A 20,960-nucleotide genomic window follows, 5' to 3' on the forward strand; every position below is an offset into this window, starting at 1 on the left:
ATCCCCGAACAGCTCGCGAGAACGATTTATAGGACACTCGACTTCGCGAACGTGCCTGCCTTCTCATCTCCGGCGAGTATCTTCCCCCGGCGACCCGGAAACACGCTGCTCTCTCTCTCTCTCTCTCTCTCCCTCAGTACTCGCGCGCAGGTGCTCGCGCGTGAAAGAAGAGCCGGAGGTAGAGGGAGAAAGATAGAGCCGAGTACTGTGATTGATTAATGGATTTTTAGATTTCCTTTTGGCGAGTTCCCCCCGAGGTTGACGACGGCTCGAGTCCGAGGACCGCAGTTAGAAATTGATTCCCCAATAATGTTTCAATAACGCTCCATAATGGAACTACGTCGCTGCCGATGTGTATCGGGTTAAAGTCCGACATCCGCGTTCTACAAACGGTTTATATAATGTATATTCACCGAGGTTAACTGCAAGCCTAATCCTCGCGAGCCTCCACAAACCTCGAATCTCCATCAATCCAGCCCTCGTGAAAAATCTGCCGAGGAGCATCATTCAGGAGAGCCCCATCCCATCCCTCACTTATCTGATACTACTTAAACAATTAGAGCTCTGCACTGCAGCGCAGCGAGGAGCAAAAGAAGCGCTCGCCGCGATCGTTGTTATTACACGCGGACTCGGGGCTCCGCGAGAGCAGCGCAGCGATGCTCTAATTGAAAGTGCACGCCGGCGATGCGCCCGGATTACACGGACTGCCTCATAACGCCCGGCGCTCTTCGGACTCGTCGTGTTTATCGCGTAACGTTACTTCCAGAGCCTTCTGGCAAAAATCTACTCTTTTTCGTTCGATTCTTGACGTCGCGAGCTTTGAGGTATACGAACCGTCAGAAGAACGAAAAGTCCAAATTCCCACGAGCACAGCGGCGGCAGAGCAGTGACGCGGTTACGCTGTCGCCTCAAAGCCCGCTCGCGTAAGCGGGTAAAAGAAGAGAGACGAGCGAGTGAAAATCTCGTTTGGGATGAGAGAAAGAGAGAGAGAGAGAGAGAGAGCCGCCTTTGCCCGGAATCCTCCAGAGGACTGTCAGTCCCGCCGCTAAAAGCCGCGGACTCGCTTTCCATGTTTGCGTGTCAGTGCTTCATTCCTTCCTCTGTATTACGGAGGATCCGCACTGTGTCCCTCTGTCAGGCGGCTGTCCGCCTCTGAAATCCGTTTCGGGAGAGACGGTTTGTCATCTTTGACTGGAGACTTTTCCGAGCGCGGGGATTTAAAATCGCTGATGCGCGTGACGAATGAAAAAATTTCTGATAAAAGCGCAGCTCTTCTGCACCTACGAGCGTCTTTGCGCGAAAAACGAAGGTGACGACGTGAGAACCCGTGTGCAGGTAATCCCTTTGTAGTCTCTCTCTCTCTCTCTCTCTCTCTCTATCTCTCTCTCTCATCGTTCGCGCTTGTACCGCGATGATTGCGACGTGCGTTATCTCCTCGGCGGGATCTCCCGGTAATGCGCGTGCAGCGATCGGCGAGCGATTCTGTATACGAGAGCGCGCCGGGCTTTGCCTCTAAAGGGTGTATATTTATTGGAGTAATTGACCTGGAATTCGTTGTGCTCGGCGCGGCTGCGGTTATGAATGTTTTATTGATCCGCTCTCGTACACACTCCATTAGAAATTTTTCTCCGTCGCGCATGTGGGTTAACACGCTCTCGGCTGAAGCGCAGCAGCACCGGGAATGAATAGTTTTTCGCCGCTGCGTCGAAAAGCGTTCGAGGAAAAAAAGGAGACGCCCGTAAATAAGCAAAAGCCCAGCTAATGACCTCGATCCGCGAAAAACAATCGCCGCGGCCGGCTTGTATCATTACCCACTTACAAGCCGAGAGCGAGGGATGAGAGAAAAAAAGCGCGACATCGATCTTACCTCTCCTCCTCCCACTTTACACTCGCGCAAATTTAGTCTCGCTACATCCTCGCTGTTGCGCCGGCGTTTCCCTCTCTCGCTGCCGGCTGCTGCTGCTGCAGTCTCGCCGCGGATCAATAGTATGGTCCGGAGTGGCACAGCAGCGCGGCGCTGCTACTGCCATCATTCACGGCTGCGCTGCGGGGAAAAAGCACTGCCGCCGATGGACGATGTCGCGACGCCGATGAATTTTCATTAGACGCTTCGCGTCGTCATTGATGCCCTCCGTGCATGTGTATGTGCTCCTGTCGGAGCGATGGACGGCGGGCTGGATGTGCGTACGGGACTGTGCGGCTTCCAGAGGGCGGTTTGAGCTATTGATTTTCCGGCTTGGATTTTGCGGGAGAGAGAGAGAAAGGCCGCTTTTGTGCGCGCGGTTTAATTTATGCCTTGGTTTTTCGGATAATACCGAGCCGCTGCTGTCCTGGGAGCTTGATTCTCTCGCGGCGTATAATAATGCGCTGCGCGCCGAGCTTGTCACCGAGGCTAACAAGTTTTGGATACTTGGGACAATAAATTCGGCTGCGAACGATCGGCTTTTGGGCTTTTGGCGTATCAGTCATCGGCTCGCTTTAATTTCATAAATTTCTGAGCGCGATCGCCCGGGAATTCGACGCGGCTACATGCAAATTCCCCCGTCGTCGATATATTATTTTGACGCGTGTACAAAAGGCAAGCGCGGTAAAAAAAACTGGGCGGGTAGGCGCTTATTTTCGTTAACCGGTCAACCCTCGAAAGTCGATCTATTAGCGGTAGATTTACTAGTAGCGGGGAGCTTGATGATAGTTTCTGCGCAGGCTCTAATGCCGCTATTAATCACCGGCCAGAATTCTCAAAGATACTCCGATGGGGGTTGGAGGGAAGGAGCACATCGCATCTCGGTAAGTATCAGAAATTTGGGGACATGGCGTACGAAGCGTGTCTGATTTCTCTGCGGCGTACATAAATTTGGGAATTAAACGCCGCTGCGAGCTTGCGCTTCAATTATCGAGGGATGCTGCGCGCACGTGCGCTACTTTAATGGGAAATTTAATACACATCGCGGGAAGGCGCTTGTTGCGGTCTGCTGTCGAGACGAAGTTATTAAAAGCGGCGAATCGCTCGATTATTGCGTATTACGTCGAACCGCCAACGATATTAGTCAGTGTTATGGCTTGACTGATGCGGTTTGCGGGAGAACGCAATATTTCCGAAACGCCGTCGAGCATAGGGGAGTCGATTGTCGGAGGGTGCGCTGCACTCGCGAACGCCGGTTTGTCATATAATAAAGCGCGTAATTCGAATTTTCAATTACGAGAAGCACCGCCAGACTGCAGCTCGTTAAAATGAGTATACAAACGCGGCGGTCGCGAACTTTCTTTCCAAGTTTTCCCCGACGGCCGGGAAATCAACTCCTTCTCCCGCGACGAATATTATACACTCCGAGTCGTCGAGAAGTTCATGATTTACAAGCTTTGTCGCGCGCTCGCGCTCCGTTTCGGTTTTTAATGGTCGGCGCTTGTCATCCTCGGCTAACTTTCCTCTCGCGCTTATAACCCTCCGGATTTTCGGAATTCGCTGCCAAGGCGACGACTTTTGCAACTTTTCAATCCGTTCGCAGTAGAAGGAGTATGTTTTAGAACAGAAGACATCTTTTCTGGCTCAGTTCTTCAGACGACCAAATAAACCACCAAAAGCGCGGCCTACTTTTCTCGACGAATTTTTTTAATCTTTTCGCAGCGCGCGTGGTTTGAAAAATTAATTACTCTCCGCGCCTTGCTCTCTCCCGGCGTTTTTGCGCCCGAAAACGCCGAGAGGAGTGTACACACTCGTCTAGAAAACTCGCTGTAGCTAATTTCAATTGTCTTTTGTTCTAATTTCTCCGAGTGCATTATTTTTTCAATAAAAATGTTCGCCGCTCAGCAGGGGGTTTATTAATAATAGCGCGTTTATTTTTCCAGCAGGCTCCTACGTGTATATTTTTAACCCCCACAGCCGTCCTCGAGACCCCGTTTTTTTTATTCTGCTGCAGCCAATCGATAGCTCGATAATTATACGCCTGGCTCTCTGTATCGTTGATTAAAATAACTCGTGAACTCTCGGCTTTTTTCCGGTACAGTTCGATTCGGTCGCACGAGTGAAACGTCGCAGGGTCGCGCGCGGATGAATAATTGCCTGCAAAGGGAAATCGAAGAGACTCTGAAATTTCTATTAATAAACAGGTTTGAATGCGTAATTATGTCGAGAATCGATGCTCCAATAACGGGGCTGTTTGCATTCAGGCTGTACCTGCGTCACGGAGCAACAGTTTAAAAACGAATGCGTCTCTGTCCCCATCTGACTCCGCTAAAAATACGACGCCTCATTGTACGCTGTGTCCGTTGCGAGCATCCTACCTCGTTGACTTCTCCGAACCCAATTACAAAGAAAGAGAGCTTCATTCCCAAGCGTGGGGATCCTCGGCGCAACGAGTCATTCAAAGTGCGTAACGAGAGCTCGCATTCGATCCTCAAAAGCTCCGACAGTTTGTACACGCCGGCGACTTCCAGGTATATCGCGGTTAATCTCTCTCGCGACTTCAAATAGCCCTGTCGGATCGAAGCTTCTCTGCGGGCGGCGCGAATAAAAGCGCATCCCTTTCTGCTGTGCGCGTCGTATCACTCGAGCTTCTCGGAATAACGTCGCGTCGCTCGCAGACGCAGTCCTTTTGACGAGCAGACCGCGTGGGCGTCTTATCGCGGTAATCGTCGCTGCTTGGCGGTGCTTTGATGAAAACGAAAGTCGAGCCGGCTGTTTTGTGTTTGTACACGCGCGTGTCTACACGAAAGGACGAGACTCGCCTGTGTATACATATTTACCGTCTGCGCAACGCCAACGCGGTTGAAAGCGATAGTCGACGGCGTGGTATACCCGTACGTGTACGCAGTTGCTTTATGTATCGACCTGCGAGCAGAGCCGAGACTTTGACACGTGCGGTTTATAGTCTGCAGTTTCGCCGGCGACTTATCACTTCGTTCGAGTTCTCTCGGCCCCTCTCATTGTTTTTCGCTATCTCTTTAACAATTTCATTGGACACATTCCGCGCCTGGAATTTCAATTCTCTCTGCACGCTCGAGGCGCGTCTTTTAATTTACCGTCTCTCTTCCGTATCTTATTTTTTCTCCTCCTTTATCGCGGCTGCACTCAGCTCGCCGGCTAATTTTTTCCCTCGAAAGTCGATTCTCGCTTTTTCTCAACCGAGCTTGAACCCGAGCCTCGGCCGAGGTCTCCGATAGCAGCGCGAGGGACGCTGATAGGGAAAATTATTTCACTCGAGAACCTGCGCTCGCTCTTTTTGCTTTCGTGGAACAAAAGGAGCTGGCCGAGGACGAGAATAGCCAGTCGGTTTTACACGATAAAGGAGAGGGGAGACTGTCGGTGTAATACCTCTCGAGTGTTCGACGCTTACAACGTGCGATGATATCAAATGCGGTAGTTCCCCGATTTTTCAAACTTGCCAAAACTTTGCCGACGAATCGCAGTAGTTCATTCCGGATTAGTGTGTCGCTCGAATACTCGAACACGAGCGGTATTTGAAGAGCGAGTTGCGATTTTTCCAAACGCAAAGTGCTCTTTCCCACAAAGCCGTCGAATGCCTGCAGTGTATCCGGTTAAATCCACATACTCGTGGATCAAAGTATAGTTCGAAAAGCAGCCGACCGAGCTCGAATTCGCTTCCTCTCGAAATAAAAGGTAACAAAAGTCACGCGGGAAACGCGAGAGAACGAGAGCTAGACACAAGAGCCCGGGCTTAGTTAAACATTTATCGACGCGCGCTTCGCTCTCTCATTCTCTCCCCACACGTATGTCTATAGCTATACGCGTGGAGTCGTGGCTGTCGTCCGACTTAATTAAAAAGCGGCAAGGGAAACGAGCTCCCTTCCTTCCGCCGTCCGAGATTTTAAAAGGATTTCGCGCGTCGGGATGGCAGCGCGCCCTGGCTCTCCCGACGAGGCCAAAAAATGAGGTAGAAAGGGCAGAGAGAATCGCGTCGAGTGAAAATTAATGAAAAGAACTCGGCGACGTCGGGCCGCGGCTTTTTGTTTCGATCGTCGTCGTTAGTCGCGTTGGAGAAAGAGAGAGACGAGGAGGGACGGAGAGTATAGGCTGAATGGAAGAGCCGAACATCTGTTATTCCCTTATTTCTTTAATGGCTTTTCTGCGGAAAGGAAGAAACATGCTCTCTATAGTTTCTACTCTCTGGCTTTTCTATTTTCCGTCAGTTGAGTGGACCATTGCAATATTCGTCTCCTATTCCAAACTAAACGCGTACAGCAATCCATAGTTCCAGCTCCGCAATGAGGGACGTTTTTGAAAGAGAAAAGAAAACGGGACCAGCGCGCAGCTAGTCGAAAGGGTGCGGTCCTCGAACGCGAGCAAGGTACGTAACGCTGAATTCGCGAAATAAAGGAGGGACGCAATTAGGCAAGCCAGCCAAACGAGGGCACGCGCTCCAATGCTACGTACAGAGTTGACGCACGCGTACACGAGATGAAAGAGTGGCTAGTCGGTGCGCCTTGTTTGATGAGCGTTTTGGGCGGAAAATATCCTGAACGTGAGTTTTTGTATTTAGTCAAGAATTTAGCCACAATCGGTCGAGCCCCTTCATCCTGTGGACCCCACATAGCAATAGCTCATCGCAGGCTCACTTAGATGCGCATATGCTATTCATTTCAAGGACACGCGGAGAAACGCGTACGGCCGCAGCGGTTTCCCGCGTGTATACAAGGCAGATTCCTGGCGCAGATTCTACCGCGGCAACGCGCGAGGATGCACTAAATCTTGCCTCGAGCGGATATCTCGCGGGTATATCGGAGTTAGTATGGCAGCGGGGTGTCTCGGGATTCTCCTCGAGTTTGCGCGAATGTAAGCCGCACCGCTTTTCTAGAGAACCCGAAGTTCTAGGCTGAGATTTTTTCGCGCTTTTACCCAAGTTCAAAAAGACGTCTCGCGAAACAAGACTGTGCTGGACGAGAAGAGAAAACGCATCACTTGCGTGTGTCGGTCAATCGCCGAAAAAGGCTCTGCTCTCGATAAGGATATTACATTTCCCAAGATCTACTCGCTGCCTGGCGTTTGATGCAGCTGCGGCTATCTAACTTGATATTTTCGCTCCTCGTTGGATATCTCCTCTGAAACGCCGAATAAGTCGAAATATACGAGTAATTTTCTCCTGTACACTCCTCTCTCACTCGCGTCTCTAGACAGAGTCGGTTATTCGTGCACACGCGGCTACGGCCGCCCCTACTCTCGCGCGCAAACGAGCAAAAGTAAAAGGCCGCATTGCGCGCTTGCGGAAAAAAGAGAAAGCCCGAAAAAATTGCGTTTCCCCTTTTGAACCACCTGCCAGTGAGAATCTCTGCATAAATTCACCTCTCCCTCGCCAATAAATCCTTGCGCTCTGCTGCTGCAGCTTCTCTCTCTCTCTCTCTCTCTCTCTCTCTCTCGCTTGAAGTCGGTTGTAAAACGTCTCGTGGCCCCGAGTCGGCTCGCTTTTTATTGTCCCGCTTGCTCGCTCGCTTCTTCTCCTTCTTCTTCTTCTTCTGCGTATCTTTTTGCTCCGCGCGTCGTCTTTTTCTCGTGCGTGCCTGTGCGCAAAAGTACGACTCCTAGGCTGAAAACTCTCGCTTTCGGTCCAGCGACCTCTCTTGACTGCTTATAGTAGTAGTGTGTTTTGGGGAAGAGGCCATTGTTGTCAGAGAATAAGCGTAACAAGGGAGTGTGGAAAAAATTAGCTGTCAAACATTCCCCGTAAATGAGATCTCTCGGCAATTCCCTCCTGAGAGGGCGATCGCGAAGTGGAGATATTTCCTCGAGTTTTTCATGGGAAATGTCGCGCGGAAAAATGTTTTATTCATAGATACTCCCGAGAGAGAAAGAGAGAAAGAGCGATGAATGAATTATTTACTCGGCAAAATACATTAGGCATGAATGAAACCCTCTCGGAAATTATCGCGTATTCATCGGCTCGAGTCGAATCCATGTTTCTCGCGAGCGGCATGTATGAGAAATGCACACGACAATGAGAGGCGAAAATCTCGGCTGGATCTTGCTGAGTTAGACTCTCTTGTTTCTCTCTCTTCCCCTTCTCGAGAGAGAGAGAGAGAGAGAGAGAGGCTTTATCGGGGAATCTCCCGTGGATGTGCACGTACGTGCATCTCTAAAAATCCACGAGAGTCGCATGCGGATCGTCGATGAAAACACAAGTGAAATCCTCGACAAGTGCATCGGCCGCTATCTCGGCTGGAAAAAGCGATTGAATCTCTGGAAGCGGATAAACATTCCTGAGAATCGATACGTAATTCATGGCGACGTCGCTTGCTCGGTACTCCACGAAAAACAAAATCCATAATTGAAATCACTAAACGGGTGATCCTAATCGGATGAATTAAGCCCCATGCAAATTATGACGCGAGCATACGCTCGACAAAACTGTAGCACGTAACAGCCAGTAGCCAAAACCACCCCAGCAGCAATAGCCCTCGGTCGACCTACGCTCAGCTTAACAATCCGATATAATACGGGCTGATTTATACACGAGTTAGCCGGACAGCGTGTCCCGTACACCCCGCCCCGGCCGAATCCCTCCGCAGTCTCCGAATAACTATATTCTATACACAGCGGCGGCAGCGGCAGCCGTTTCGGGGCCACAAGTGCCGAGAGTCAGCAAACACACGGGCGCGCGTGCGAGTAGCAGCCTTCGCCGCGGATTTATTATTTGTTTGCGCCGGGCAAAGCCCATTCGGCTTACGCAGATGTCTCGCAATATGCGCCGAGGGCTGCTGCTGGTGTATTGTGCGAGAGAGACGACCTTCGCAGAGTGTTTCTGTTCGGCCGTTGATGTGTGTGTGTGTGTGTGTGGGAGAGATAGCGTTCAAGTGTAGGATACAAGTCTACTGTGCAACGCGCTGCACTAGGTTTTTTGCAATATATTCCACGGAGACGCTCGTTACAAGGAAAAGCCCGGAAAGTCACGAGCGCGTATAAGTTTTATTGCCGAAATTTTACAACCTCATCTTCGAGGACCGCTCAGCCACGAAGATATACCTCCTCGACGACTCGTTTTATTTCCCGCAGTTTCTCCAGAGCAGCAGCGCTATCGACTTTCCCCCTTTTTCGCTCGTGCGCGCAATCTGCTTTTCCTTTTCCATTTTTACGCTGAATTATAATATTACGTTTACGGGCAGCTCCCGCGCGGATTATTATATTTTGCGCGCATGCGCGCTTGATCCTCATTGTTCGACGAGCGCCGAGGAGAGGAGAAAACGACGACGAGCGGTAATTGTGACGAAGTATGTAAAGTGCGAGTTTTCTCTTCGAAATTCCTGCTGCGCTTTGCCGCTACGTAGGTTTCCTCGTAAAACTTACTTGTTTAGGCTGCTGGATCGGCGAAACCGTTTCGGAGGCAAAAAATTGGCCTGGTTTCGCGTAAAATAATTTTAGGATATAGTCGGCGCGCTCGAGTGTCGTTTTTTGGGATAATTAAACGAAATTATCGGGGCCATTGAGGATCGTCGTGTGTTTTAATTAAAAGCGATTTGCAAGCAAGTATATTAATTAAGCGCCGTGGTAAATCAAGCTAAACTTATACGTTGACGTTAAATCCTGTCCTAACTCTTAATTCTGCTTATCCATCATATACCTTGCCGCGGATGCAAATTCTCTCGTAATTACAACTCGCGTGTATGCTGTAAACTCTCTTCGTAAATATTTAGCTTCGTAACCGCTGCGCTGCAGTCGCTGTTTTATCCATCAGGAAGTTATTCGATTAATACGCGGATTGAATAACACGCGAATTTTCCACGGAGAATGTGCTACATTGTCTTTCGGGAAAAGAGATAAGGAAAGATCGCTGTAATGTGATAACCTGTAATTAGATTAAAACTCGTCTCGAATCATTGCGTGCAGTGCTTCCGAAAAACGAGGAAAACCACGGCGCCATTACTCATATCCTCCGGCTTTTACGAGACGATCGCTCAATACGAAAGGCCTTATCACGCGGTTTAATCGTCGCTGACGCGGAAAACGGCAAAAACTCGCCGAAGACGGAGACATACAAAGGAGAGAGACAAAAAACAGAAAAGAGGAGAATCGCGAGGTGTTGTGCAACGCGTCGAAAAATACGCGATGCAGCCAGGAAAAATTACAGCGATTGCTGCTAAGGAAAAACCGGTGCAAAAAGGCGAGGTCAAGAGGAACTTTGCGAAAATGCTAATTCGACGGCTAATTGAAAAAGTACTCCAAGACGCGACGGTTAAAGATTTTTAGTATTGGCTTTTTACGAGCTGGCTTAGCGTGTCACAAAGTAGTTACATCAACAGACTTTTTCACGAATCGCATTAGAATAACATCGCGCTTCAATAGCTTGTTTTTCTGACACTCTATATACGTAACGCGTCTTGGTAAAGGTTATCCTTTCGTAATGTAGTCTATAAAGTTGCAAACTTCTGTGCTAATTACACATTCAGTGGAAAATCCACAAAACCGAATTGAGAACATAACTCACATCCCCATTTCCATTTATTCACTCCGCTTAATTCATCGCTCGGCCGAAGCTTTTTTTCACGAGCGGAGTGCGCTATTATTCATCTCGGCCGCGATGAACGAACGGGGCAATACATTCATTTGGAATGCCGTGTTGTAGTTTCGTCAAAAACTGGAAGATCGTCTCTCGCTGGCGCGCGCGAAAAAGGCCTTCGTAAATCATCGCGCGGCGCGGGCGCCGATAAATCATTCGTCCCGAGCTCTCGTGCCCGGCGATTTGTCAGAGACGCAACGAGACGATCGCCGGACAGCCGACGAGTTGGCCGAGTTTTCACGGGATCCGCGGTGTATATTGCGTCGAAATGCGTGTTTCTAATTTTTACATTCAGACCAATGTAAAACATTGGTCCACCAAATACATAACCGCACCAAAGGAGCGTAAGTAACTTCCCAGTACCTATCGACTCTGAAACCGCCAATTAAAAGCCACTTCTCATAATGAAACTCGAAAACTTTTTTACGTTTCTCCAACTCGATTACGGAGGGAAGTTCTGCGAAAATGTCAAGCCTTCAAATGATCAGCTCGCCAGTGCACACAATCGTCGCAGTGCGCGGTAATTAACGAACGGCGTGTAACAGCCTGTGCACACACTACTTCAGTCGCGTTAAAACAAATGGACGTTATTGGTATACTCCGCGCAGCCAAGCTGGCGTGTTCGACTAGCATTAACGAGCCCGAGTGCGTACTCCTACCCACTTGGTGTAATATACCTTTCAAGCAAAAACTTACCTTCTCTCTTTCTCTCTCTCTCTCCCCTTTATTCGCGAACCAAGCTACTCGCGTTCGCGCATACATCTCGGAGCTATTAATACACCTGAGCAGCAGCGGTGCAGCAGCCGATTCCCAGAGTAAGTTGCGGGCGCGCGTTTTCAAACGCTCGGAATCGAACGGCCGGCTTTTCGAGAGGTTAATCACTACTCATCGCGTTCTCTCTCCCTCTCGCTTTTTTCTTCCTTGAATATTGCGGTAGTTTTGTTCTCCGGCTGCGGAATGCCGGCTGCACTTTTTTTCGGCCCACACCGACGAGAGAGTTATCACATGCAGCCGCGCGCGTTGGGTACACAGCCAGCCATGGGAAGATCGTGTGCTGGGAATTTTTCTGCGCTGTAGAGCGAGTGCGCGGGAAAAAATGAGCCGCAGCGATGAGGCGGGTTATTGGCTCTTTTGGGTAATCGCTTCTTAGCTTCAGTGCGTCTTGCGTCAGACTCTGCGAGCGAGCAAAACCGAAAGAGAAATTATTTAAATCCCTATTACGGATGAGAAATATCGACAGGGTTTAAAAGATAGCGTTTAATAAATTGAATGCCCATTCCCCTTTAGCAGTACTACGATAATCGAAAGTTGGGAATAATAGGATGCTTAATCAAATTTCTCCGCCGGTACGCCCCTACAATCGATACCTTTTCACTTTGTGTAAATCTCTTGGCACGACTCTCGCGCGCGTTGTGTGCCAGTCTCGTTTGCGAGAGTAACGCCTCTCCGATAAAAAGCTCTCTCATTCGGCGAGCGTACGGACTTAACTATTGGATTTGGCTTTCGCGAGAAGCCTTTATTCAGAGGTATGCGTTCCTCCATTACCACGCAAATTTCGCTGCGCGAATTTCGCAAAAAGCGCGGACAGGCGCGTGCTGCATTCGAAACGACCGCGCGGCGGCAAAAAAGGCCCTTTTGAAGGACGCGAAGGTACGTCCGAAGCTTTATCGCTCCGAGCTTGTCGGCGAGAAGCCGTTGGACCGGACCGAGTTCCACGAGGTTCCGGTCGTGCTTTTGATGTCTACTCCCTTCATTTATTCACGTGCGTTTTTGCAGTTTTCCGTGAGCGACCAGTCCCCTTTTTACTCGCGCTAACGGAATTAGGAGGCGGACTTTTCAGAGGCCGAATTCACAACGATGAACGCGTCATAAAGGAAGTCGAGGTATGTAATTGCCCCTTTGAGAGCGATAATCGAGTCAGAATTTTGTAATGCGCGTTACTTTCACTTTGCTCCGGAGTAAAAATCGCGTAATGCGAGCCAATAAGCGTTTCTTTCGGCAACAGTGTAGGTAACTCTAGCCAGAACATCCATAAAAGACTTCTTGCGAGTAATTTAAAACTACAGCTCTTTCGACTGCGATTTAAGTATCCGACTGTACATCGATAGTTTCGATTCAGCCGCTAAGTACCCCCCGGAGAAAGAGGAAAAAAGGCACTTGTATTCCAAAGAGCGAAGTAGTTACTCTCTCAGGCCGGTCGTTTATCGCGATAAAAGACCGCGCTTATCCGCTGAAAAAGTGCGATGCTGGTGATCTGAGCGATAATAGACGTGGTTGCGCAATGGTCTCGGATTTGACAAAGGATCTCGACGATGTGAAATCTTCGTGTAAATATTGATCTTCCGGTATTCCTCTCACCTACTTCGAAAAAAAAGAAACGAATTCGATCTGGAGTTCCCTCCCACGCTCTCATCATTAGTGCGTGCGCGCAAAGCAAAACAAGCGGAGGCGGCTTGCAAAAAGCAAACAATCCCATAGAGCGCGCGCGCGTGTCCCTGCGCACAAAAACGGTCCATCAAACTCTCACTCTCTCCGCCAGGTAGAACTAGAGCCACAAAGAGAGAAACAACGGAACCGAGGTATTCCCGCGGTGGATTCCGCGTCTCTCTCTCTCTAGCCACCGCTGCTTCCTCCTCGTTTCGAGAGAATCAGCCAAGACGGATGGCTGACACTTAGCGCGGCTGGTCCGTTGCCAGCGGCTATACGTGATGGGAATAAGGTTACAAAGCTGCATTATCACGGCCCTCTTGCCGTACGAGTATATGCGTGGAGGACAAAGCGGATTTTACATATACATACTTGCAGGCTGACGCCGCGCCCTTTCGTCCTTACGAGATATCGATAGCGAGCCTTGAACTGCTTCCTACTTGTGTTCGGTGTCTGTAGGTGACCGTCTCTTGCTGATCTGCTATTTTTCGTCCCAGACGGAGCCGGTGGGCAGCGAGATTTTCTGGCTTCGGATGTGCTTCGGCGAGCTTTATTTTTATCGGGGCGATACGACCTGCCAAGGAATCTTGAGCCCGACTGTACAAAATGATCCTCGACGCGAACCTCCGGGACATCACTCAGAGATACGCACCTTCGCGCACACGGACGTCCGCGTGCATACGCGGCTCTCGACACGTGTATACGCGCGACCGGTCGTTGCATAGAGGGGCGCGGCACTTTCTCCGCTTGCGCGACGACGAAGCCGGGAATTCCTCTCGCAGCTCTCTTATTCCGCCTGATGCGTGTCTTGCTCCCATCTCGCTCTCGGCTCGTCGTCTTCGCTGACAATGGAGCGCCGAAGCGCAGTCTCGCGTGCATCGTTTGAGTCATGCATTCTGGATCTGAGTGATTTATCTCGCGTCGTGCCGTGTTCGGGTTTTGTGTGTGAATAATATTTGAATTTGGTTAGGCAAGCAAGCCGGTGTGGAAGAATCGATATAAGAGCTTCGTCCATCGGAAGAAAGCACTGATGCATGTTAGCAATTAAAAAGTCAGCAATGCGCAGTTATGACGCGAATAGGCATTGCAAAAATAACTCGGGTCTCTCAAACCCTTTTATTAAAGCGACTAGCTCAAACTCGATATCATCTTTTTCAATTAAATTCTTCTCCCCTGCACACATTCGAACGTCGTTGAATCTTTACTCCGACGCATTTTTCTTATACGCTGCGCAATAAAGTCGCGCTTTTATATTCTACTTGGCCGCCGACTCTGAGAGCTTTATGTTTATGAGACTTTATTATTGTTTCTCCCAAGAGAGAGAGAGAGAGAGAGGGGGGGGGCCCGGGGGAATTTACGGCGGGATATCGATTTATTGCAGAGCGCGCGCGAGGCGATAAATCGCGCGCGGGCGCGCGGTCTCGGAGTGTATAGAGGACGGAAAAAACGAGAGCGCGATCCGAGAATTTCAGCCGCTGATGAAAGGGATTCGAGGTTAGGGTTAGCGGCAGCGGAGCTCTCTGCGGGGGTTATTGGATTTAGCTTGTCGAGAGGTTTTTTGTCGGATCCCGTGTACCGCGCCCTAATTGATTCCGTACAAGAATGCTGGCTATTCGAAAAACGGATAATTTTAATCGAGGACGACGAAGGACTCGAGATAAATCGAAGGTGCATTCGCGAACTGCATATAAGAGAGAGATAATTATTATTGATACACATACCGGGGCGTATAACGGCGCAATGAGTGTATCTCACTGAATTAATAGAATATTAATTCAAATATTTGAAATTAATTCGACGGCATAAATAACCTTATTTTCTCGAGCGAACGCACACATACCGGAATCATCGCTAGTGTGCAGCGTCTAAGCGATGCTCGACTACATCAATTATCCCACATTAGGCTGTGAATACACGCGGCGACTGGAGATTTATTCGCTCGGCCGTATCCGCGAGGAATTCTAATTTCAACGCGCCAATTTCCATGTATCAACTTTTATCATTAGCACGGGACGCATTTTCCGCGGCGCGCATAATTCATCGGTGTTATTAAATTTATCGTCGCCGCTGCCAACTGCGCCGATTTATATCGAGCGCGTCTATCGCGCCGGTCCTAATTAAACGCCGCGCGCGCGTTCACACGTACAATTAAATTCGACCTTTTTTAGATCTAATGAGGAGCTTATTATTGGCGAAAAGTTTTTTGATGAGGATAGCTGCTCATTTCTCTCTCTATTTCTCTATATTCGTTCTCTCGGGTCGAAAAAGCAAAAGCAGCCCCCGTACTTTTTCCCGCGACGCGCGTAAATTACACCCGGCGAGTTTCGGGGGCCGTGCGAGATGAAACCGTGCGGAAAGCCCGCGGCGCCGGCGGTATATTTACTGCCGCTGCCGCTGCTGCTTTCGATCGACTGCGCGTATCTCTTTCGGTCGTCTGCTGTGTTCCTAATGCTCGTTAGCCAAGGCGGAGAGGGAAGAGGTCGTTTGTTATCGATGGCTCTCGCTCTGCAAAAAGGGGTTGTACACGCCGCCTTATTTATAGCACACTACGGAGGATTTTTAGGGGTTTGTAATTGTAATTTATTCCCGGTTGCTTGCCAAACGCTGCGCGACACAGTCTTTTAATCGCTCGCGTATCGCCTTGGAAAAATACGACGCGGAATCAAATCGAGATAGTTTTCCGAGCCGCAAATCACGGGAGGAGAGATTCGCGCGCGGCCTTGAGATACAGCCGAGTGCGTCGACGCACGCGCGGGTGAAAAAAGTCTCTCGGCTGATGCGTGTACACTCGTACAGCGCTCTCGGGGAAAGATAACAACTGCAGCAGCAGCAGCAGCCGTAAAGGGAACAGCCGCGGTCTCGGGGGAGGCTTTCTTGCTCGCGTTTTTTCCTCGTGCGTGAGCGTACTCCGAATACAAGCGGAGCTCGGATTATGAGTGAATCATCGGAAGCTGTCGTTGGGTGAATAAAAAACATAGGATGCGCGAAACTACATTTTTTCGCTCGTATTTCAGCGGTGCGTTTTTTTTTTATCGCGATCCTCTTGCATTATTTTCACTCCGCTGCACGGCAGCAGCCGCTCTCGTAAAACGCGATCGATCCGCGCGCAAAAATACGTAACAGCGGTATAGCTTTTATCGCGTGCATAAACAAGCATCAAACTCGTGCCGCGGCCCATCGGAGAAAAATCGGGCTTCTAATTTTCAACCGAGAAAAAATTCGGAGCAGCACGCAATCAAGGTGTTGGCGAAAGTGTAATAACTCAATCACTGCTCGCTCGCTCGCGAGTCTCTTTCTCGTACAGTGAAAGTTTTCTCGACTGGTGTCTATTATGTACACACCGAGTCGATCGCGAAAAATTCGAGCGAATTTCTAAAATCCCGATCGACGAGTTCAATATTAAAACGTGACGAGGAGAGCAGATTATATCCGACGGGGGAGAGGAAGAGGCGACCGAGGGTTACAGGTTTCGAATCGAGAGGTGGCTGCAGAGGCACTGCGGTAGATCGGGAAGTCCAATTTCTGTGATTGATGGCTGTGTTCGGTGTACACTTAAAATAGGAGGATATTACACACGTGTGGTTTTAGTGTTCGCGTCGTTTACTTTGCTACATCGAGGCTAACATATGCCAATTAAGCCGGTGATGTATTGCAAAAATTTTATAATCTACGGCAATAATTCAAGTTAAAATGCACTGGGGCTTCACAGATTTCCTTAACGATACGTGGAGGAGCGAAACAAGCTAGTCATGACAACGGTGCGCGAGCGAAAGTGCATCCCGAATTTTTTCATACCCGACTCCTCGAAACTTCCGCGGCGGGGCTCCCGCAAAAGGAAGAGAGATTCATCTCGCTGCGGCGAAAGCTCTCGAGCTGCTCCACCAGACTCGGACAATATGAGTTAGTTTGCACAAATAACGGCTGTGGTAAAATGAGAAAAAGTCGCGAAAACGGTTTGTATTTGTCATTTGCAACAATTTCAGCTAGCGAAGATATCTGACCCACAGAGCCCATAACCCTGTCCCTCAAAAATCCTTGAAAACCAGCTCTCCCCCTGTTACACGATGTAAATACGATGTTTCCTCCAAGCCGACCGCCGCTGGGTATACGTAAGCCCGAGCTATTTCGGTCCAGTCAGCGTGTCTGCATATCGCAGAAATCCCGTTGCGCCGGGCACGAGAAGTCGTGATCCGAGAGAGAATGGGTGACTCGCTCGCGGTTTGTGATAGGCGCGGACTAACGATGAGAGAAGGTATATGTGCTGCTCTTGCTTTCCGGTAGCCCCGGCTCTCTGATGTGTTCTTCGGCCGCGCGTGAGCTCTTTCTGCTGCGAGAGACCGAGGATGATTCATGGGCGAGCTCGGTGAAAAATTGCGAGATGCTGCGATATCGAGAGAACGCCGCCGACATTGCTCTGCTGTGTATTTACACCGCGGTTATACTGCGGGAAAGTGGGGTCGTCGTGTGTGGTGCTTTTCCAATCACGTTCATCATATAATCCACGCGTACGACCATCCATCAGCAACATCACAACCAATGTCGAAGAAAGCTCGGTCGGACGAGCAACCGCCCAAAAAAGCCGAATGCAGTTAACGTTCGATCCAGCACTTTTTCCATTATTTCACGGCCGCCCCCTGTCCCACCCCTGTGAAATATACCGGGGGAATGAAAATTCAAGCGGCTGCTGCAGTTTCGCGCGCGGCGCCAGCGGCGTCTAGACGCGTTCATAACCTCGCCCCGTATACGCTGCTTGTTCCGTCGTTGCACGCCTGCTGCCGCTGAGCTTTTTACGAGCCAAACAACTGGTGTTTTTAAGAGCGTCGAAGAAGGAGCCCAAACGATGAATTAAGACGAGGATCCCATGGCTCTTAATTTGCGACTCTGATCTTTCTTGAGAGAAATATTTCGTTAAACAGCCTGGAATTAATAGAGATAAGAGGGGAAGCAGTCGAGCTTGCAAGAAAAACACGGCGTGCTTTTAATTAAAGTCGTTGCCGAACTTGCGAATTACGCCAAGTCTATCATCGATAAGATACACACACTCGCTTTAATTAACCCGCGAGTTCCGAACGTAAACGCCAACTTAGGCTCTTCTAATCGCGCAACAAAAATACCGACACCCATCCCTCCGCACACTCGATTGCTCGAGGCACTCTGCACACGTCGAGCCTTCGTCCTGTTTTAACTCTCGGGGTGTGCGCGCATAAGGGGAGCCTCGAAGAAAAACACGCCGCGAGGGGCGATTCCGGGCTGTGTGCTCCGCACAAAGCGCCGATCGCGTGTAAGTCTACGTGTGTCTAAAGAGGATGGACCGAGATGCGGGGAGCTCTCGAGTGCGTCACTATTCGTTCCCCGCCGTAATGAGTCCTGATCGCGAGCAATTTTTTCTCTCCCTTCACGGATTTAAGTGAGCCACTGTGGATACGCTGCCGTCGAGGCCTTCACCTCGATTCGTGTTTTTTCTCCGTGGGATGGGGAGAAGCTCTGCCGTGATGAGGTTTGGAGGGAAGGATGCGATTTATTCAAACATTTGGATTGAAATTGTTGCACTTATTACGTATATACTTATCACTAACGCGATATGTTATCGTGTGCATTGTCGGTAGGTTTGTTGTTCTGCGGCCGATTCGTTTTCTCTGAAAATATTTTGCCTCGATGTTCGTGCTGGAAAAATTGATAGTCAAACCGCACGATATACACGCTTCCACATTGTAATCTCGCTTTATTTTTTCAACGTTTCCGCGACAGCTTTCTCTTTGTGAAAGGGAAGCTATAGTTCATAGAAGAAATCCGTGATCGTGTAGCATCATCGCTGCATTAATATTAATGACGAGAGCCGACTTTTGTCTTGGCATTTTTCATCCACCTAGGAAATAACAAACTTTCATTAAAAATCAATGTATTTTCCTTTTACTCGGCGCTCAGGGGAACGCATCGAACGTTAAATACGGTCAGAGCGAAGTCGAATAAATTTGCGCGCGTGCCTCGACGAAGTTTTATTAATTTATAAAAGCGCGGACGTGGGCATTCGGTGTTCGTCGGAAAGAAACGGGCGGACGTATATTTGACGTTTGAGCGATCGATCCGAAAAGGTCGAGCGGAGTAAAGTCGCCAACTTCTCCGGGGCGATTCGACGTTCGTGCATTATTCGTTAATCGCTGACGACGAGGTATCTAAGAAGCTGTCTTGGGAAATCCGGGGAGAACACTTTTTGCGATCGAGTTCGGGAAGACCGACAGCCAACAAAAATGGAGCACCGGCACTCGATGCAGTATATAGAGAGCTTGCAAGCAAAAAGCTCTGAAATTCCTACTGCGCCATTCCAGTCCCCACCGCTGGCCGACCGCACATTTCGCAAGTGCGCAGCGCGCGTCGTGTCCCCTCCTGTAGCAGCAGTGATATAGTTCCCGGTTAAATGGTTCCTGCTTAGCGCGCAGCGAGGGTTAGCAGCGAGTGGCACATCCCGTGTGAAGCGTAGGGGATCGTCGCGCAGTCCTGTCGAATGGAGGTCAAATTCGTGTCGCCACTGCCGCGATAGTGCAGCGCGCAGAGGACGGAAGCTGTCGTTCAGGCTGGCGCAAGCTCGCGCGCGCGCGCGTTATGTGCCCCGGCTTTGCCGCCCGCCGGCTGCCGGTTTTTATCGTGCGGTTCGGAGGGAACTCGGGCTGACTTTTTTATCGCGGTTTCGCTTTATCGACAAAGCTGGCGGTTTATGGAGTACCGGAAGCGAAAGGATGTATAGATAGGAAATAAGAGAGAGATTTTTGTATTTTGCTGGCGTGAATAACCGAGTCATTCTTTTTTGTTACAGGTGTGTAAAAGCTCAGCATCAACCGCGGCCTTTTCAATCGGACGTTACTAGGAGTAAGTAAAAGCATATCGATATCAGTACTTTGAGTAAGAAGTCAGCTTTATACCCCTCTGCTGGCACGATGTGCCGGCGAAAAGAGCAGAGCAAAGCCCTCTCGACAAAAGCTCCTCTAGAGCCGATATTTACGCGGTGACGCACGCACGCGCACCAGCGGACTCGCAAGGAAGGAGAACCACCGTCGCCGGAAGAGAAAAGTGAGAGGAGAGAGCCGAGTGCGCGTAATAATCGATGCTCCTGGAACTTTCGGCCTTTGACTGCGCTTTGCCGGCGGTGCGGAGTTTCGGCTGGTATTTTTGCGAGCAGTGTTTGCTAGTTAGGAGGATCGAGAGCAGTTGCGGCTGTATAAAGGAAAGTTGCAGCTCGAGAGGAGTTATATATTATGTGACTGGGAAGTTTGGCCGTTTGGCAGTATTTTCAAGTCGCTTCGCGCAAGGCGAATCGATAATTAATTCGTAAACTTTGTTTTTCATACGGTCGTGAAGAGAGCTTTTTTCGAAAAGTTTCGCATTCCAGGACAGAACCTACGCGCATTAATTGCCGAAACAAGCTCGCAAACTGCTCTAACAACAGCGAATCAGCGGCAATCGAATGATTCCCTCGCGCAGCTTCGCATCGGCTTTATTCTAAATTCGGCAACAAACGCTCGCGCGCGAATCTCGACCGTCATTGATTATTCCGGGGATCAATTAGGCTTTGAAACACGGCGCGACGCACTAACTTGTGTAGTGTCTAGTTTCGGCGAATCTATGGAGGATTAGACGCCCGTCAGAGGCGTCGCTTCAATTAGATTGAGCTGGCGAAACTGCTGGCGTCTACGCAAAGCTCGGCTCCTTGATGCGGCTCCTCGAGGCATACACTACTGCACCGTCGGAATCCGATCGTTACGGAAATTACGTCTTGGCGGGGATGCGGCCGTCTTAGTTTTGGGCGTACAAACAACTATGTATACGCTCGATTCTGCCATTTAATTCGTTTAGGATTCGACATGCCCATAACTCAAAACGAACAACATAGATAAATAACACATGTGTATCTCAGCCTTGCAGCGAGAGAAAAACAGCTGCAGAAACAGCCATCCGACATATCGATCCCTCGCTCTCCATCTCCAGCTTCATCTCTGCACCTTCGCTGCTACCGAGGACGCGTCTCTCGCGTTCGTT

At 49.7% G+C, this 20,960-nt stretch overlaps 1 protein-coding gene across 8 annotated transcripts in view; it reads left to right on the forward strand.

Moving 5' to 3' along the window:
- LOC100120757 (SH3 and multiple ankyrin repeat domains protein 3) overlaps window positions 1–20,960 on the forward strand; it is a 186,686-nt gene that overhangs the window by 87,279 nt on the left and 78,447 nt on the right. For 5 of the 8 annotated variants that reach the window (XM_032598101.1, XM_032598102.1, XM_032598098.1 and 2 more), the window contains one exon: window positions 19,741–19,793. The exons of the other annotated variants lie outside the window; for them this stretch is intronic. The gene's annotated coding sequence lies outside the window, so the exon portion shown is untranslated. The remainder of the gene's footprint in view (window positions 1–19,740; window positions 19,794–20,960) is intronic. 8 annotated transcript variants of the gene reach the window in all.

The sequence above is a fragment of the Nasonia vitripennis genome, chromosome 3, assembly GCF_009193385.2.
Source record: "Nasonia vitripennis strain AsymCx chromosome 3, Nvit_psr_1.1, whole genome shotgun sequence".
Taxonomy (NCBI): Eukaryota; Metazoa; Arthropoda; class Insecta; order Hymenoptera; family Pteromalidae; genus Nasonia; species Nasonia vitripennis.